This window comes from Physeter macrocephalus, unplaced genomic scaffold, assembly GCF_002837175.3.
Source record: "Physeter macrocephalus isolate SW-GA unplaced genomic scaffold, ASM283717v5 random_978, whole genome shotgun sequence".
Classification (NCBI taxonomy): domain Eukaryota; kingdom Metazoa; phylum Chordata; class Mammalia; order Artiodactyla; family Physeteridae; genus Physeter; species Physeter macrocephalus.
Window position 1 is genome coordinate 1,355 of NW_021147065.1, and position 15,708 is coordinate 17,062.

Here is a 15,708-nt window from a genome sequence, read left to right on the forward strand (position 1 = left end):
CTTCTCTCCCTCATGTACAGCCTCAGCCTCACTGAGGAAGCTCCTCGGGGCTCCTCGTCCACGCCAGGCACCAGGTTAAGCGCCGTGGGGAAAGCGGAGGCTGGGATACAGCTGGAAGGGCTATGCTGGAGCCTGGAGTCTGGGTGGGGATCCCAGCCCTGCCACGTGGAAGTTGCAGGGCTTCGGGCACATCGCCCCAACCCTCAGGGCACGTCCCCTCTTGGACCAAGGGAGTCAGGAGGCTCGGGGAGCGGCAGTCACATGTTCCATGTCATGTAGACCCACTGGAGCAGACCGTGATCAAAGGACATCTGTTCTCAACTCTGTTCTGTACACCAATCCCATTCCTGGAGGCACAGGAGAAACCAAGAGGGTTTGCTGGCACTGATTTTCTACCTATGAGCATTCCACCGAGAGATTTATGTAGAAAAAGGAGACCCTCAGCCATGCAGGATGGTGGGCTCCGAGGCTGCTTTCTCCGCCCATTTGTTGGTTGCCTACTCTTGGTTCGGGGGAACCACACCTGGTTCAGGGTAAATATATCTGGCTCAGGTTACCTAAGGGAGTTCTTTTGCTCAGCAATCCTTAAGACAAAAATAATAGTAATAACAATTGAGAATAATAGAACACACAGTGTGATGACCTGTATACAGTGTGTAAAACAGTTAACCTACAGAAAGTGTTCAGAAGTTGATAGGCAGCACTTTGCAAATAACAGAATGTGTGTGGGGTCCACTCCAGCCCCTTCTCGCTACAGAACGGTAAAAGCCCCAGCTGAGCACGAAGACGGAAACGCTTGCCGTCCTGCCTCTTCCCGGGCCCTCTTCTCATGAGGCGGGACCAGATGGACTGTTCTCCAAGGGATGGAGCTTCTCTAGAACAGCACTGCGGTGAGGTATGCGCGTTAGAGACACCCACATGGGGTGTAAATCCAGATCATTTGAGGCTGTTTGGTCCGGCTTGAACCACAGTTACCTCATCTGTAAAATGGGCATAAGCATACCTAGCTCACAGGGCTGTAGAGAGAATTCTAGGAAATATACCAAAAGCACTCAACACATAGATGTTCTCAAAATATGGAAATTAATCTTACAGTCTGTCAGTGGAGAGGCCTTCTAGGAGCAGAGTCTTCTTAGCTTTGCAGAGTCAGAAATCTGATTCTGTCAGCCCATGGAGAGTTTAAACCACATGCCCTGAAACGGAAACATAAATCAAAATGCCAATTTATTCATTTACGTTGAGAAATCACTGCCACGGTGTATTAGTTTCCTCTTGCTGCTGTAACAAATCACCACACATTTAGTGGCTCAAAACAACAGAAATTTATTATCCTACAGTTTTCAGTAGGCCAGAAGTCTGGCACCTGTCTCACTGGGCTAAAATCAAACTGTCAGAAGGTTGCGTTCCCGTGGAGGCTCTAAGAATCTGTTCCGTTGCCTTTTCCAGCTCCTAGAGGTGGCTGCGTTCCTTGGCTTGCTGCCCCCTCCCTCCATCTGCAAAGCCAGAGACACTGGCTGAGTCCTGCTCACATCTCACGGCTCTGACCTCACGCTGCTACTGCTTCCCTCTTCCGCTTTTAAGGACCCTCGTGATTACATGCAGCCCACCCAGATAATCCAGGATAACCTCCCTATTCTAAGATCAGCTGATTAGCAGCCTTAATGCCATCTGCAACCTTAACTTGCATTTGCCATTTAACATAACATAGGCACAGGTTCTAAGAATTAGGACACCCGACATCTTTGGGGGTGGAGACATTATTCTGCCTACCACATATGGGAACAAGAATACCTGAGTTCATATAACCAATACGTTATTTCCCCGCAGACAGGTCTACCCGAAAGGCTTGGTGAGCATGAAACCGGAGCCACAATGGTGTCAGACTTAACACGGTCCAGGGTGTCCACCTCCACCATGGACATGGCTTAGCCAATGGACACAGGTATGACTCCTTCCCTGATGAGAGCTGGGCTGGTCCTGACAATATTTGCCTCTATGACAAATATCCTTTCCATTCCTTCAAGGCTGAGTAACGACCACCACCACCAGGAGCTAAGGCTGCCTACTTCTGGACACGCTTCTTCTTTAGGGGATGATACTGAGGTCGTAGGTGACCTGGATGTCTTCATGCTTAAATGGCCACATTTTGCATCTCTGTTGTAATCCATTATGGGCGGGATTTAGAGTTGAATATTCTGAGTGTCAACTCATCTCCAAGTTCTCAGGGAACCTCTAACTATGTCCCCCAAGGGCTCAGGGCAAAAGGAACCCAATCCTCTGGGTGCTCAGAAAGGCCTCCTTAGTGTCAGCAGCACAGTGATGTACTGGAGGGTAAACCAGACGTCGTTCCAGATGTGCGACATAACAACCCAAGACCTTCAAGAGAGGCTCAGGGCTTCAGAGGAGAAAGGGGTCTGTAAGCTGGAGGGAGTTGAAAAGAGGATCCAGAGCTGTGGCTTGGCTGTTTCAACTCTAACTGAATCATTTGACTGTGGAAGGCTTTGTACTGTGACCCATTTTCATCATGCCCAGACTTGACTGTGGGCAATTTTCCCTTAATTTTAAATACTAACCCAAAGGGAAAAGAACAAGTTGTTTGTTCTTATGATCACACAGTAGGTACGAAACCATATGCTGTTTTTCAGTTGCCAAGATTCTTAATTATGTTCTTTATGTTCTGCATAATGATGAGTATGTATTGGGTGGTTTTTTAGGATCACTGGGGTGGGTGTTATCTTTTATCAGGTACCGACAACAGCTGACATTTACCGGGTGCTTTCTTCTTGCCAGGCACTGTGCTCAGCATCTTCCTTGTATCCCATCACTCAACCCTCACAATAATGCTAGGAGTTAGGTCCTATTATTATCTTGATTTTTGCAAATGAGGCAGCTGCAGCTTGGAGAGCTTAGGTAGCATTGCCAAGATCGTACCGCTGCATCACACAGCTAGAGCCCAGATTTGAACCCAGCTAGGCTCCCATCAGAGCCTATGAGTGTAAGGGCTCGGCAGCTTCCATGCCTTGTTTACCCTTGACAGGAGGATTTGTACTGCAAGCAGATGAGACAGAAATCATAATCTTAAATTGTGGGAAAATACACATAACATAAAATTTACCATCTTAACCGTTTCAAGTGTACAGTTTAGTGCTACTAAGTCCATTCACACTGTTGTGTAACCATCACCACCATCCATCTCCAGAACTCTTTTCATCTTCCAGAACTGCAACTCTGTTCCCATTAAACACTAACTCCCCTCCCCCTCCCTGCCCCCCAGCCCCTGGCAACCACCATTCTGCATTCTCTCTCTATGAATCTGACTATTCTGGATACCTCACACAAATGGAATCATACAGTGTCCTCCTGTGACTGGCTTATTTTACTTAGCATAATGTCCTCAAGGTTCATCCATGTTGTAGCATGTGTCAGAATACTTGAGTCTATGTAGGCAGAATTTAACATGTGTCAGAATGCCCTTCCTTTTTAAGGCTGAATATCCACTGTGTATATATATATATATATATATATATAAAAAACATATACCTACCTCATTTTGTTTATCTACCCATGCGTCGACAAACACTTGGGTTGTTTTCACCTTTTAGCTATTGTAAATAATGCTGCTCTGAAATGGGTGTACAAATATCTCTCTGAGATCCTGCTTTCAGTTCTTTTTGGTACAAACCTAGAAGTGGAATTGCGGGATTATATGGTAATTCTGTGTTTAATTTTTGAGCAATTGCCACACTGTTTTACCTATAAGCTGCACCATTTTATATTCCCACCAACAGTGCACAAGGGCTCTAATTTCTTCATGTCCTTGCCAATACTTATTATTTTCCGGGTTTTTTTTTTAATAGGAGCCATCCTGTTGGGCGTGAGATGGTATCTCAATGTATTCATGTGCATTTCCCTAATGATTAGTGATGCTGAGCATCCTTTCATGTGCTTGTTGGCCATTAGTAATCATAACGCTAATATCCTTACCCACATCAATAATGAAAATACTGAATAGACCCAAGCTCTCCTGCAGGGCTGTTTTGAGGATTAAATGAGAAAACAGACATGGAAAAACTAACATGGCACCTGGCAAAGAGTGTGTATGCAGCAGATGGTAATTCTGTATCGGTTAGCATTGACACAGTAGTGCTACATAACAAATCACCTAAGCTGAGCGGCTGAAATAACAACCATTTATTACTGCTCATGAATTTAGGGGCCAGATGATGGTTCTGGTCTTGACTGGGCTTATTCATGCATCTACAGTCAGCTGCAGGTTGGACAGGCAACTCTGCGGATTTTGGCTGGGCTCTTTCACATGTTTGGAGTTGGGCTGGTTCTAAATTGGTCTAAGCTCTGATTGGGATGCCTCAGAGCCTCTTTACATGTCTCTTACTTCCTTCCAGGAGATTAGGCAGGCATGGCCTCACAGTAATGCCAGGGGCCCAGCAGAAACATGCAAGCACATTTCCAAGCTTCTGCTTGGGTCAAGTTTGCTACTGTCCCACTGGTCAAAACAATCATGGTAGACAGAGTTCTAAGATGAGCCCCAGTGAGTCATACCCATGTATAACCCCCTACTCCTGGATACAGATGGCACCTGTGCCTTGTTTCTGGTCAATAGAATATGGCATAGGTGGGACTGTCACTCACATGATTTCCAGGGAGTGATTTCCTGCCAACAGACTACCTGTTGGCAGACTGGCGTTAGAGTTTCTCCCTCTGGCCTTGAAGAAGTGAGCTGTCATGTTGGGCCACATGGAAAGGAACCATGAGTGACCTCTAGATGCTGAGAGTAGCCTCCAGCTGACAGCCAGCAGGAAAACAGACATCAGTCCTACAGCTGCAAGGAACTGGATTCTGCCAATAGCCTTCCGAATGTGGAAGAGGAATCTGAGCTATAGAAAGGCGGACAGCCCAGCTGATACCTTGATTGCAGCCTTGTGAAACTTTAAGGACCCACCAAGCCATGCCCAGATCCTTGACCCACAGAAACTTTGAGATTATAAATGTATGTTGTTTTAGGCTGTTAAGGTGGTCGAAATTTGTCATGCAAGATAGGAATCTAATACAACAAGTTGCATGGCCAGTCCCAGAGCCAGCATGCAGAGCACTTCCAAAGGGTGGGATACAGAGAGACGTGGACAACTGGGAGGATGAACACATGCCATCCATCACCCTCTCCAGCACCGACGAGGTTGGCCAATGCTGGCAGCACCTTGTCAAAGTAACATTGCACCACCATGGCTGCACGCTCTACAAACTTGGATCAGCCTTGCTTTTTCTTATTTTTTAGAGAACATACAACCTGCCTATGCTGGCAACTGCAGAGGCAAGAAAAGGAGGAGTCTGGAAATAGGATCAGTGTACTGGATAAGAACAAGAATTCTGGAGCCAGGTATCATGGGGTCAAGTCCCAGCTCTCATACCTATCAGCTGTGTGACCCTGGACAAGTTACTTAACCTCCCTGGGCCTTAGTGACATCAGTGAAAAAGGTAACAGTCCTATCTTAGGGTTGTTTTGGAAATTATGTAAGTTAGTATACATGAAGCACTCAGAACAGTGCCTGGGATCTTGTAAATACCGTGTAAGTGTTTGCCGCGTTATTCTGTTTTTAAATGGTCGATCCACGTAATGATTACAGTCATTCCAACAGAATACCCTAAGGAGAAGCTCTATTCCCTGATACTATGGATAAACACACATTTCCTTTATGTGCTCCAAAACTCCTATAAATACAAGACATATAGAGAAATGCACAACTAAAATACTCGCTGTAAAACATACAACCAATATAATGTCACGTAGAGAGGAACAAGAGTTAAACTGGAAAGTACATTTTCACAGTAAATTCCTTTTAGAACTGTAAGCCTCATAGAATAATCCTATTTTATTGAGATGTCTTCTTCCTTTTGGAATTTATCATGGGCACTTACTAACAAATTCTAGTTCTTGCCTTTTTATTTCCAAGGAATGTATTCCCTAACGCATAGGTTTTATAATGCTTGTAACAAAGTGCATAATAACCTCAACTTCACAAGTCAAGGTGGGAATCCTGGATTTTTCCCTTGTAACCAGGACAAGCAGCCAGGCTTTGGAAGGACGCACAGTGCCCTTCACGGCAGGGGACCTGAAGTCAAGTTACCACTTGACTTCTTACTACTTGACCCTACCACTTACTACTTGAGGGGCCTGGGCGGCCTGGGCCTCAGTTTCCCTGGTAACATGAACAAGCCTTGATTTACAAGAAGGAAATGAGGACCAGAGGAGAAAAAGGATGCAAAGGAGCTTTTTTAAACTATACTTGAAATTAAGAAGTAGTACATCTCAGGGTCCCAGCAGGAGACAGAAATTCTACCAGTCACTTGAACAGAGAGAAGCTGGTATAAAGAATCATCAACCAGGTACGAGAGAAATGAAAAGAAAACAAAGGGAACACTGGGAAGTCACAGAGTCACAACTGCAGAAGCAGCCAGCAGCCCAGGGCTGGGACACGGAAGGAGAGTCTGGGGTCACTAACGCTTCGAAGCTCCGAGGGGGGGCCCCTGTGGAGCCGGAACACGGACATCTAAGGAAGGGGCTGCAGCGGGCTAGCGGGGGCCTTTCTCTGTCGTGGGCACACGGAAGTTGACCCTGGAGCGTGGAACCTGTCACCGCAACCCATCTGACTCCTGGGGTCAGCTGTAGTGACAACTGGGAGGAGGAACAGACTGGAGTACACAGTGTCCTGTGTCTTCATAGACGTCCTCTGGCACCTGCTATGGAAGAACCTAACGCAGAGCCCGTGGCGGGATAGAAATGTGGTTTGAGAGTCCCAGTCCCAGCATCTCAGAGCAGAGTAGAAAAGGCTGGGTTTAGGGCTGAGGGTCAGTGAGTTCATGCCCAGCATTAGAAGGTGGAGAAAAGGGCATGAAACCCATCGTCAGGGGCAGCCCCTTCTGAGTGGTGTGGAGCCCTGTCTGCTCCCTGCACCACGATTTCACCTGTAAAACCGGACTGTTAGACTTAGGCTGTGGATGCTTCATCTCTGACATGCGAGTTTCTGAGTGTGGGACCTCTGTAAAGGCTTCAACGGGCTCCTCTTCTGGAAGGTGCCCTCCCTTGGTTGATTTTTCTTTGAGAGAAAGAGAAAGGTCGACAGACACATAACTGGGTCTCCTGGAGGCTGAGCTTGGATTAAGGGATCCAGAGGCTCCTTGCATCTCAAGGTCAAGGACGGATCGCACGACTTCCAGGTGCTGGAAGCACAGCTGGGGCCCATCAGCCTAGGGAGGATTCCTCGGTCCTGTGTGTACCCGCCAGGCACCGCTGATATCTCACGGCTGCGCCCCCGAGCCCACTGCAGAGCTGGTCCACACGGCCTTCTGTCCCGGGCTCCTGCTCACTACCGTCCAGCCCACGGGCCTCCTGCCTCAGCCTCCAGCTCCCCGAGCGCTCACCCGCCTCACACTTGGCACCAGCTTCTGTCTGGCTGGCCCTTTGCACATCTTCGCCTGCCTGGCTTGTAATTCAGATCCCGGCTCAAGTTTCTCTTTCTCCGAGAGATACCCTCCATGCCTTCCACCTCTCTCTCTCCGATACTCTTGAATTTGACCCTGCTTCGCTTCCTTTACAGTATACGTCACTGTTTTTAACTTACTTGTTTCCTTTTATTTTCCCCACCTAGGATGCAGAAGCTGAGGGCGGCAACCTTTTCTATCCTGTTCACAGTCACATCCCATGCCCAGCACAGTGACTGCCTGTCCCATCACAGGTGCTCAAGAGTTGTTTGTTGAGTGAATAGATAAATAAAATATTTTAAGCTCCTTGGAAGTGGGTTCTGAAGCTGGGCCTTCGAATGCCTGAGAGCATTTAGCGAGACACTGAGTATACACAGGGCACTTACTCAATTCCTGATTGAAGAACAACCCTCCCCTGGGAACCCTGCAACTCTAGTCCTCACAGCATCAGACCAACCAACCGTGCACCTGGGTTGGGGGCGCTGGGAAGCATGTGGCCTAATCCCCAGGTCAGAGAAGATACCTAACGTCTAATCCACTTGAGCTGCAATCAGTCACCTGGAGGGGTTGTTAAAACAGAAATTGCTGGGAGGATCCACCCCCAGGGTTTCTGATTCAGTAGGTCTAGGGTAGGGCTGGAGGATCTGCGTGCCTAAACAAGTCCCTAGGGATGCTGCTGGGCTGGTCCGGACCACACGGGGAGACCACTCTTTAAAGCTCACTGGGTAATCAAAGGAATATCCACATCGAGAGACTCTGCTGTAATCCCCACCTCACACAATTGTAAGTATCAAATGCAATTATTAGGAACGTGTTCAGCACCATGCCTGGAACTCACTTCGCACCTATCAGTATATTTGCCTTCCCTGCGCCCTCACCTCTCACCTGGAAAACCTGATCGGCCTCCCTCGGCCTCTCTGCCCCCTCTCCTCCACACAGTGCACTCCCCACACCACTTCCAGAAACACAGTCCTCAAGTACAAATCCGAGATCACTGCTCTTCAAAACACTGCCGTGCTTCCCTGATGCCTGTAGAACTGAATCCAAATGGAAGCTGTGAAATACAAGGCTCTGCACAACTTCCTCCAATCTACTTATTTGTTCTTCTAGTCTCATCTGCTTCTGAATAACCCCCCCCCCAGACTAGCCCTAATTTGTTAGGAGAAACCTGTCATGGAATGATGTATTAGGACTGTGGAGTGCTGAGGTCGTGTGGAATCGGGGGCGGGGTGGGGGAGGGGAAATGGAGCGGGACCCTTTGGGGCTCCCAGGCATGGATGACTGTTTTGTCCCCGGTTGATTTGCAGGCAAGACTCCAGCCTCCACGACCTTCCCTGAGTTCCAAAGGGCGGGTTCAACAGTTGCTAATCAAGGGAGGGGCAGCCAGAAACCACCTGAGGCGAGATTAAAGGGACCAGAGGAGCTCATCAAGATTAGGACACCGACCACCGAGACAAGATTAAAGGCGGCTGAGCAGGCCCTGCGCTCCCCCTAATCTTTTCAGAGACCCCGCCCTTGAACCATTGTTATAAAACCCCTCATCAAATCCTCCGGGGGCTGGGACACGTAGTTTTTTGAGGCCCCCTTTGCCCGGCAAAGCAATCAAGATATCCTTTTCTACCTCGCCCAAAACTCTGTCTCTGAGATTTGATTCAGCACTAGAGGGGCAGCGCTTTTGACATCAGGGGCGCGGGGAGTGTAGGCTGTGCGGTCAGATGGCTGGGATTCAGGTTCTGGCTCTGCCTCTTTCTAGCTGTGTACCTGGGCAGGTTGCATCATGGCTCTGTCCTCGGTTTCTTCAGTCATGAAGGGGGGATCTGAGAAATCCTTTCCTCAATGGGTTGTTAACTGAAATAATCTATGAGAAGCATCTAGCACAGGACCCAGTGCAGTGAGTATTCAGTAGAGTACGACTGACAGAGAGTAGCTAGAAAAGGAAAGATTAAGATGACCGCTGATCTTACCTGCAAAGTACAGGAGATGGACCAGAGGTGGGGTGAGGTGGGAAAGACAGGACTCTTCAGGGTGGATTAGGGCCCTTGTCTTCCTGTTAGTGCCTTATAGACGCCCCATCCCAGGGTGTACTCCTGTCAGCATAGTTTCCTTTCCAGATCTCTCTTCCCCACTAGACTGTGACGTCCTTGTGGGCAGGGACTGTCTTATTCACCCCATGGAGGGAAAGAAGCGCCGTGACAGATGAAAGGGAGTCACTCATTCTTTGGCAGAGAGTAAAAATCAAAAGCGTGGTTGTTACAGGGCGACAATCCTAAAGAGCCATCTCCAGCAAGCCTGCTCTCCTGTCCCAGGACTAGGCAACTTGGCCTTGCCTCAGAGGGACCCCTGAGGTCAAATGTCCAGTTTGGAGCCTTGAGATGGGTGTGGCTCTGTTCTCAGCCCGAACCCCACTACTCCCTCCCCTCTCAGCTCCCTTCATTGCATCGTTTGTTTACACATCTCCCCTCCTAGAGTTTAGACCCTGTTAAAAGCTATTAAGAAAACTTCATCCACGCTTGTAACTATGCGATAAATAAAAGTGAAACAAAAATCAGTACCGGAAAAAGAATACGTGCTGGTCCGTAATTCAATGTAAGGAAAAGCTTGCAAACTGCTAAGGCTTTCAACAGAATGAAGGGCAGCTGCGGGACAGCCCCACTCCCGCCTCCCCACCCCACCGCCTGCCCCCCTGGGAGTTTTGCAAACAAGAGCTGCAACCACCTGTTGGAAAAGCTGCAGCGTTGCCTGCAGTGAAAGTTGGACATGATATTGGTAGGCACTGCATGACTTCCCTGGGCTCCTCCGAGAAAACTGTGCTGGGTACCAAGGTGTCTAAATCCTGCTCTGACACCCCAGTCCCTTATGTCTGCACAGAGAGAGGGAGAGAAGCCTGGCAAGTAGCCATCCCAAGTCAGAGGGACCCCAGCCTGGCCGCTCTGTGGTCACTGAACGTTGCCCTCCTTGAGCCTGGCTGGCCCACTCTCTGGACGCACTCCTAAGGCCAGCTCCACAGAAATGCCAATGCCAGGTATGCAATTCTTAATTGGATACTTGGCAGAGAATGAGGACAATTCATTGGGTCCACCGCCCAAGGCTACATGTACGCAGGCAAGGGAGAAAGAGTCCCAGGCCAGAGCAAAGGATGCCAATTTCCACTTGGCAAAGGGGCAGGCGTTTCAGAGAGGATTACAGGGCAGTTCTAACCAGCTGTCACAAGGGCCGAGTGTTGTTCTAACCAGTTGCCCCTGTGTGAACCCTCCTCTCCAGCCAGGCCAGTCTGCCCTTTCCCCTGAGCACCCAGTGCTAACTCCTGCCTCAACCCTGCACACACTGTGCCCTCCCCTGGGGTGACTCCACCCTGCTGGCAGCCCACTCACATCCTCTCCACCCTCCGAGGCCCAGCTGCAGCCCATCTCCTTTCTGAACCCTCCCCAGACCCCCAGACCATGGGGATCTCAGCAACTCCAGAACCACCCATTGGCTATTAGAATAACAACGACCACAGTGCCATGTATTAAGCTCTTACTGTGTGCCAGAACATTGCCAGGCATTGTGCTAATTCTCAAAACAATCCTGCCAGGAAGGAAGCTGTCTTGAAGATGAAGAAACAGACTTTACCCTATTACCTGAGCTAGTGGACGACTAAGCCAGGCTTCCTGGCCCCAAATCCCACATGTCTTCCATGCAGAAATCAAATGTAGTTATTTTTCTTATGGGCTCCCCTTGCTCTTGGGAAACAGCCTACACTCCTTGAGATCAAGGACATAATGCTATGGTCCCTGAAGTTCTTACCGCTGGATACAGGCAGAAGTCTTCCCACTAAATTTTCCCCTGTACCTGATCCATTACAAATTGGCTTTCTGTCGCTTGTCACCAAAAGAATCCTAGAAAATGCAGTTTGGTAATGTCCCTCTAACTGAGCAACTTTGAGTGAGAGTGGGGCTCAAGAATTCACCTCCGGGAGGTAATAAGGCTACACCCTGGGCATATCCTCATACAAGGCAGTGAAGGGCTGTAACTAAGCATTTGTGTACATTTCCAGTCCAAATTCCCCAAATTTGAATAATTTGGGGAAATAAAATTTTCCCAAACTCTTGAAGGCGTTGAGATGTATATTTAAAAAGCATGTTACGTAAGAATTCCCAGGAAACGAGAGAAAAATTATTTCAGTGGTGTCCCAGCTGGGAGCCATGCAACTTGCCGGAGAAGGTGGTCTGTCCCATTCCTCCCTCCCCAGCCTTCGCCAGCCCGACCCCTGGGCTCGGTCCACCCCGAGCCTGCTCAGCCTATGCCTTTAGAATCTGGAGTGGTGCCTCTGAGATGCACGTAAACTGCCTCGCTCCGCGCCCGACACGCAGTGGGGCAAGTCACCGGATGTCTTGGCATTGGTGTAAAAAGACCTTGGAGGGATCTAGAGCAAGGACCATCAACTCCAGGCCTGCAGAGGCCTGGCAGGTAATAGAGAAGCACGAACGACAGCCATGCCAGCTCAGTGCTGACTGGTGGCTGCCTGCAGCCTCTGCATCACAGCGGGAAGAGCCTGACAGCTCTGGCGACGCAGCAGCTGCCCTGTCTGCCCAGTAAAGTCAGGATCAGAGCTGTTAGCCCTTCACAAATTTTCAGAAGCCACAGGTCCATAATATTCTGTGAAATCCACCCATTTTTATTTTATTTTACTTTTTAAATAAATTTATTTATTTATTTTTGGCTGCGTTGGGTCTTCGATGCTGCACACGGGCCCTCTCTAGTTGCGGCGAGCGGGGGCTACTCTTCGTTGCGGTGCGCGGGCTTCTCACTGCGGTGGCTTCTCTTGTTGCGGAGCACGGGCTCTAGGCGCGTGGGCTTCAGTAGTTGTGGCACGTGGGCTCAGAAGTTGTGGCTCGCGGGCTCTAGGGTGCAGGCTCAGTAGTTGTGGCGCACGGGCTTAGTTGCTCTGTGGCATGTGGGATCTTCTCGGACCAGGGCTCGAACCCGTGTCCCCTGCGTTGGCAGGCGGATTCTTAACCACTGCACCACCAGGGAAGCCCCCCATTTAAAAAATATTGGCCATTTATTTAAACTGCTTTTAAAAATTTACCTGAATCAATAAACCCCATTGCAGCCTGGATCCTGCCTACAGATGGCCAGTTGATGACCCAACCACAGAAGCAAGACCTGAGTCCAGGGAGGTGAGGCGACCAAGGGTCCACAGCCTGCCTGTGGCAGAGACAGCATGGAGACCAGACCTCCTGACGGCCAGGCTCCAGCCCAGCCCTCGCTCTGCTGGTCTCAGCAGGCGTGGATCCCCGCCAAGGTTGCTCTGATGAGCTACATCTGCAAGGTCACCTTTGCCAAGGTCCCTGCACGTCACTGCCACGTTCACCTCCCTAACCCACAACTCTTCAATGAATCTAGAAAAATGGTACAGATGAACCTATTTCCAGGGCAAGAACAGAGACGCAGATGTAGAGAATGGATGTGTGGACACAGCGGGGTAAGAGGAGGGTGGGACAAACTGGGAGATTAGGATTGACATAAATACACTACCGCGGGTAAAACAGATAGCTAGTGGGAACCTGCTGTAGAGCACTCTGTGATGACCTAGATGGGGGGATGGGGGGTAGGAGGGAGGTCCAAGAGGGAGGGGATATATGTACACATATAGCTGATTCACTTCATTGTACAGCAGAAACTAAGACAACATTGTAAAGCAATGATACTCCAATAAAAATTAAATTAAAAAAATAAAGTATCAATGATTCCCAATTGCTTCTTGGACTCACATCCACTCTTCTGAGCTGAGCATAATGTTCTTTCTCTTTCCTTGCTTCCTCCAAGGTCATCCTGGGAGCTTTAGAATTTGACTCATTCACGCACCTACATGTCCTGAGTACCCACTGTGCAGGGCACACTGCTCAGCCCTTGGGACACAGAGTCAGATAAGACCCAGGCTCCGCTTTGAGGATCTGTGATGGTCAATTTCTTGTAACAGCTTGGCTGGGCCACAGTGCCCAGGTGTTTGGCCAAACATCAATCTAGATGTTGCTGTGAAGGTATTTTTTAGATGTGCTTACTGTTCATATCAGCAGACTTTGAATAAAGCAGATGCCCCCTGGGTAATGTGGGTAGGCTGCATCCAATCAGTTGAAGGAGTCTTAGAGAAAAGACTGAGGTCCCTGGATGAAGAGATTCATTGTACAGCAGAAACTAAGACAACATTGTAAAGCAATGATACTCCAATAAAAATTAAATTAAAAAAATAAAGTATCAATGATTCCCAATTGCTTCTTGGACTCACATCCACTCTTCTGAGCTGAGCATAATGTTCTTTCTCTTTCCTTGCTTCCTCCAAGGTCATCCTGGGAGCTTTAGAATTTGACTCATTCACGCACCTACATGTCCTGAGTACCCACTGTGCAGGGCACACTGCTCAGCCCTTGGGACACAGAGTCAGATAAGACCCAGGCTCCGCTTTGAGGATCTGTGATGGTCAATTTCTTGTAACAGCTTGGCTGGGCCACAGTGCCCAGGTGTTTGGCCAAACATCAATCTAGATGTTGCTGTGAAGGTATTTTTTAGATGTGCTTACTGTTCATATCAGCAGACTTTGAATAAAGCAGATGCCCCCTGGGTAATGTGGGTAGGCTGCATCCAATCAGTTGAAGGATCTTAGAGAAAAGACTGAGGTCCCTGGATGAAGAGAAAATTCTGCCTCCAGACTGCCTTTGGACTCAAGCTACAATATTAACTCTTTCCTGGGGCTCCAGTCTACCAGCCTGTTCTGCAGGTTTGGACTTGTCAGCCCTCACAATCACATGAGCCAATTCATCAGGATAACTCTCTCCACTCCAGATAGATAGATAGACAGATAGATAAACACACACACCCCTCATTGGTTCTGTGTCTCTAGAGAACTATGACTAACACAGGAACTCACAGTCTAGAGGGAAGGACACTGACTGTGACCTCCTCTCATCGTACTAAATTCACACTTGATGTGAAGGCACAAGAAAATGAAGGAAAGGACAATTTTTTCCCCAGACTTGTAAGCAAGAGTTTGTGTATCTGTGCTATGTGCATTTTTCAGAGAAAAGTGTCAGAGAATTTTGGCATCCCCCAAAACTCAAGGACCACTAAATTTCCTGGTCTTGGATGGCGCTTCCAGTCTGATTTTCTGTGATGTAGTGGGATATAAAGCACCTCTGTGGTTTGTTTTGATCTCATTAACCAGAGACCTAGAAGGTTTCTGGTGCTGATTCCGAATGAAACCACTGAGGAATGATAGAAAGTGTCCTAAATCCAGAATCTGACATTTGTGGATCCAAACTCTATCTCTGCTGTTTACTCGCTCAATAACCCAGGATACGTCACTTAAACTCTCTGAGCCTCGATTTCCTCATCTGTTAAACGGAAATAATACCATCCCACGGAGTGGCTGTGAGTCTTAAATGAGGAGGCAAATGTGACTGGTCAGCACAGAGCCTCACCCACAGAGATCACTCAGAAAATGTCCATTTATTAATTATTCACACAGCTACACTCAAGGTCTGAGGAGCCACCACCCTCAACTTGCAGGACTTCAGCGTAAGCCGACCAAGGTCAAGTTGCTTTCTTTTTAGTCACAGACACACTGGCCTGCTGACTGGGTTCGGATCCAAACCATAAGGAACAGAGTACATAATGCACCTGCTCCATTAAATCCAAACTCCTAAGATAGGACAAATATTTTTCTCTTGTAGAGATAAGAGGATAATTATACCTCCCTCAAAAAATTGTCACAATGCCAGGACGCAAGTGCTTTACAAATGCTTGTCTGTCCTTCCTCAAATCCTGAAGGCGTAAGAGCGTGGAGGCCTAGAGCCTGGGTCTGGAGTCAGATAATCCAACCTTGCGGTTCTGTCTGATGGCATCCTGATCTTCAGGCCTTGGTTTGCCCCAGTACCAAGCAAGGTTGGTAAAATGAGGCATCTAGTAGTTTACAAGGATTTAATGAGACAAGTCATGCAAGACTTAGGCTCCTTCTCTAGTAGGGATTGGGAGCAAGTCCTATTATTATTATTATCGTTATTTTTTTTTTTTTTTGCGATACGCGGGCCTCTCATTGTTGTGGCCTCTCCGGTTGCGGAGCACAGGCTCCGGACGCGCAGGCTCAGAGGCCATGGCTCACGGGCCCAGCCGCTCCGCGGCATGTGGGATCTTCCCGGACCAGGGGACGGACCCGCATCCCCTGCATCGGCA

The 15,708-nt window shown here is 48.5% G+C and overlaps 1 long non-coding RNA gene across 2 annotated transcripts; it reads left to right on the top strand.

Moving 5' to 3' along the window:
• Window positions 1–724: 724 nt before the first annotated feature.
• On the top strand, window positions 725–7,883 carry LOC114485600 (uncharacterized). 2 transcript variants are annotated; one of them, XR_003679009.1, is made up of 3 exons: window positions 725–895; window positions 1,828–1,942; window positions 7,665–7,883. It is a non-coding gene; the product is annotated as an uncharacterized lncRNA (long non-coding RNA). The 2 variants fall into 2 exon arrangements; XR_003679008.1 differs by lacking the exon at window positions 7,665–7,883 and adding an exon at window positions 5,294–5,467.
• Window positions 7,884–15,708: the final 7,825 nt, after the last annotated feature.